This window comes from Cryptomeria japonica, chromosome 1, assembly GCF_030272615.1.
Source record: "Cryptomeria japonica chromosome 1, Sugi_1.0, whole genome shotgun sequence".
NCBI classification, from domain to species: Eukaryota; Viridiplantae; Streptophyta; class Pinopsida; order Cupressales; family Cupressaceae; genus Cryptomeria; species Cryptomeria japonica.
Window position 1 is genome coordinate 612051957 of NC_081405.1, and position 5229 is coordinate 612057185.

Genomic DNA, 5229 nt, shown 5'->3' on the forward strand with positions numbered 1-5229 from the left:
TTGCTAATGACACATTGTTATTTGGTAAGTCTTCTCTAAAAGAAGCTAGGCATATTAAGCAAACTTTGGAAGTCTATTCATTAGCTTCGGGTCAGAAAATTAATGCTGCTAAGTCTAAGATTTTCATTTTCAATACAAATCCAATTTTGTCACTAAAAATATCCAAGATTTTGGACTTCCCAATGGATCAATTGCCATCTTCTTACCTTGGTATTCCTTTCTTTATGAGGACAAACACATCTTCTTATTGGTCTGTTGTTATTCGAAGAATCAAGGCACAAATCTCAGCATGCAAAGTAAGGTGGCTATCATTATCTGGTAGAATTATTTTTATAAAGACAATGTTAACAACAATACTGAACTACTACATATCTATTCTCAAAGCACCTTCATCTGTCATTCAACAGTTAGAGAAACTTGTAAGAGATTTTCTATGGAATAGTAATATGACAAATGAAAGGAAAATCCCCTTAGTCTCTCTAGAAAATATGTCATTTCAAAAGTCCCAAGGAGGAGTAGGTCTTCATAATCTAAAACATCGCAACAAGGCTTTTGGAGGAAAATTGATTTGGAAATTGTATACTAATCCCGCTTCCAAATGGTGTCAGATCATGCAAGCTAAATATTTGGACAACAATCAACCATCTAGAGTTTTGACAATTTTAGATCCTCCAAAAGGGTCAGCTATTTGGAATTTTATGATGGATTCAAGAAATCTAGTAACTAAGTATATTACATGGGAAGTCAATAATGGTTTCAGTGTTAACTTTTGGACAGACTCATGGTGTGGGCATCCTCCAATTGCTCAAATAGATAATATGGAAGATATTATGAATATAGCTATAGCTCACTGGGGTATAAAATTGAGTGACTATGTGTTTGTTGTAGAAATGTTTTAAGGTAAAACAATATGGAAAGACCTAGCTCTTCTTCCAATATCCAATCAACAATCTTCTTCCTTGGCAGATATCTTCTTGAATAGGACATTTCTCATGTCTAATAGGGAAGATGTGATAATTTGGGCAGCTTAAAGAAGGCTACAAAGCCACAAAACAAGGTTGTCGCAGTAAGGTGAGTAGTCAAGCATACTCATTCTGTTGGAATGATATTGTTCTGCCAGAAGCAGGTTGTTTTGCATGGTTAACATTGAACAAAAGAATCCTAACAACATATAGACTAGTAAAATTGGGCATTTCACAAGTTTTTAATTGTGTGTTTTGTGGCTTAGAAGAAGAATCAGTTGATCAATTATTTTTACACTGCACTTTTGCCTCTCAATGTTGGTTCTTCATCATGAATAAACTCCAAGTTCTTATGCCCTTCCCGAAATCACTTTGGGATATGTTTAACTCTTGACATCTTCTATTTTTATCTTCAACTTTCTCAGGCATTTGGAAATGTGCTCCTGCTCTCATCATTTAGGCCATCTGGTGGGAGAGAAATAAAAGAATTTTCAGAAAAGAATCCTCTTCCCTGGATCGAGTTTTGGCCAAGTTGGAAAATTCAATTGCAGAAATCATAAATTATTCTCTCTCTAATTCCAAGGACATTCAGTCATTTACCAAGTGGGATAAGGTAATTGCAAAACTATGGAATGGTATTATTATACCAATTGGGATTCCTCTGAATTGGTCTTCAACTCATGTTAAAGATCGGTCTTCCATAAAATGGTTACCCCCTGCACCTAATTTATTTAAGATCAACTTCGATGGCTCTTCCCGTGGAAATCCAGGGAAGTCGAGAATTGGAGTTTGCATTCGAGATCATTACGGCAAAATGCATGCTTTCCAAGCATCTCCCATCCCCTCGGGTACCAACAATTTGGCAGAGGCAAATGCCTTACTAGCCGGCCTAGTGTTAGCAAGGAAATGTGGTCTCCAACATACATTGAGAAGGGGATTCATTAGTTCTCATCAATGCAATTACATCGAAAACGTCTAAGACATGGCACTTATTGTATGTTTTAAAGCGTATTTGGGATTTACTTGAGACATTTACAGATTACATTGTTAGCCACACATTAAGGGAAGGCAATTTCGTAGTTGATAAATTAGCAAATATGGGTTGTGATGGCATTTTAGTTGAGTCTATTACATCTCCCATCAAATTGTCTTCATACCGCGAATTGCTTGAATTGGTACAAAAGGAAATTATAGCACTTTAATTCCAAATTATAGCTCAATGAGTACTCGCATGTATGCACTTAAATTGAAGCCTGCGGATTGTATGACTGATAGGACACTCGCATGTATGCATTTAAATGTAGCCTGTAGATGGTATGAATGAAAGGTCAGTGCGAGTACTCTGAGATTTTGATGATGTCATTTCAAATGGGGGAAGGAGATTTTTGGCTTCTCACACATTCCCTCGGTTGCGCTACTGTCACATGTTAATGCAAGAAATCTCGAGTGTGATTTTTTATAGACCGACTAATTATTCCAATACAAAGATTGCATTAATGCAATCCTTCCGAAAACTATTTTTGCATGGCAAGCTAGTTTTTGTTTATAAAAGGAAACTTGCCTACTTTAATTCACAATTATCAGCCAAAGTGTTTGAAGTTTGAAGCAATTCAGTGAGTGGCAAAATGGAGATTTTTTCTTGCGAAGGTTGCAGGCAATTGCACTGGGAGTACATGCCATGGAATGACCGAGTTCCAGTGCGTATTAAAGAGCCCTCTACAGCATTCCATGGCCACATTGATGATGCAGACTTTGACCAACTGTTCCATCTGCAAAACCGGCAACTAAGGAGAGCAGTTAAAGATTTCATTGGTGAGGAGATATTGTCGCCTCAAGCCAAAATAATTTTATTTCCCTATCAAATTCTCAGTTCTTTTCTGTCCAATGCTTTTGATCTTTTGCAATCAATTCCTCTATTCGAAATAGTGTTTTTTAAGTTGGTAAGGCAGGATGTGCTTGAACCTAACAAGTTCTATGAAGCTTTGGCTAGTTATAATCTGTGGTAGGGGTCGACTCTCTTAGGGGGTTTGTTTCCACGATATTTCATCCAAACTAGTCATGCATACATGGTGCTTTATGACTGAATCAAGCATGCCCTTGAAAGGCAAAACTTCCGCCATGTGAACCTGCAACAATTTGGTAGACAATTGGATGAGCACATTGTGCACAAAGTCAGGATTAAAGTCGGGGATCTTATGGTGATTTTGGAGCGAGAAAATGTTGATCCCAGACCGGCAATTTCACAACTAGAGGAAAGGGGATGGACTCCAGAAAAGGTGCCAGACCTTAATGCACCTTTGCATGATGTGGCCTCGGGATAGACAAATAGTTTCTCACAGCCTGAAGTGGCAGATGAGTGGGAGAATATTGCATCGACTTCAACGAGGGAAGTAAGGTCTCGACAACCCACATAGGTAAATATCTGGGAGGTCATTCATCGCCCTCAAGAAGAAGGAGGGCCGGTGCGATGGGAGGATGATACTTCAGCCTTCAATGCCCTCAAAATTCAAATCCTGGGTGATTCAGCTATATAAGAGTAAAAAGATAGCTCTGGCTCTTTATTTTTTGTTGCCAAGAATATGTCTTAGATTTGATGTAAAAGGAAATTCGTTGGCAGCTGATATGGCTTGCTAATTTTGACTATTTTTTGATAATTTTGTTATTTTGATATATTATATCAAATTATATATATCAGAAACATGTATATTTTGATGAAACTTTTTTTGTAAAATTGGGTGAATAAACCCTATATATAGTGTAGGTTTGGTTTTTTGCATTTGTACTCGAGCCAGGATTCAGAGTTTTCTTCCTAGTTCTTTCTCCAATGAGCTCTCGAACTAGGTTTTATAAATATTAATATATCAAGTGCTCGCCACTTTTTGCTTAAAAAATAATATACATATAAAAAATGGTATAATGTCTAATATAATATTATGTTGTTGTAAATAATATCTAATATAAATAATTTATGTATATATACAAACTATATTACCGCATTAATTATATGTTATATAATTTTAATATAAATACAATATATATATATATATATATATATATATATATATATATATATATATATATATAAGCTTTGATTACATTGTGTCAATGGAATGCATTGCATTTATCGTCTCTTGTAGGTGTATTACATCTCATCTTGATATGATTCATGTTTACTGTATTTTCATATGTTATTGTCTTTGGCTTTCAATTACCCACTCTGTATTCCCACCTAGTGAGAAAATTAGAAAAAGTTAACCAACAACCCCTCGCCCTTTTATTAATCTCACACATAAAAATATTTTACAATAGTTGATGTTTTCTTATATTAGATAATATGATATTTTGTTAAAGATTAAATTGTGTAAATATTGCTTTAAATTTTATACTATGAAAGCTCCCATTTAGACACTTACACTACATAAATATCTTATTCTTTTCCAAATGGATAAGGACTTTGTATCAATCATACTTATAAACATTGATTGAGTTATTAATGTATATTATTTAAATAATTTTAATAAAAAATATTTTTTTTTAAATGTAAAAAAATTAATAATTATAGATTTAAAAAAAAAAAAAATAGATTATAATATAATAAGTAAGCATACATTTTAAAACTTAAAAGTTGTCTTTCAATTAAGTAGTCATGAGCAAGAGATTGTGTCCATTAAAGTCACTTAAGGGTCTAGCTTGACCCAATTGCATATGTGTTGGTTTAAATATTAGTGGATCACATAATCAAAGAACATACCATCATGTTTATCAATTATTCTCAAATCATTGAGCTACTACCCTTTGAAATTAAATATTTTTTAATTATGATATATATATATTTTCCATTGCATTATAATAAGATGCAAATGATTTAGTGAAATAATTAATAGGTTAAATTAAACTATTAAATTACTTTTATGTTAAAGACACAATTCAATTTTCAAAAGAATATTTATGTTACTTTTGTTGAGTTTGTTAACTCTAGGTGGTTACTATTATGAAATTTGGTTAATTATTACAACTGTTACCAGGTGTGGTATTGACTCTTGATTTCTTTTATCTAATAAAAATATATAAATATTAAATATACACCATATTCAATATAGATATATAGTTTTGTGATATGAAATTCTATTAAAAATATACTTATAATTTATATTAAATATATAAAAAAATATAACAATAACTAGCATAGATAGCTTAAATACATATATCTAAAAAGGTCTAAAAAGGTCCAAATATATTAGTTCAAAGCTATTTTATTTCATTTTAC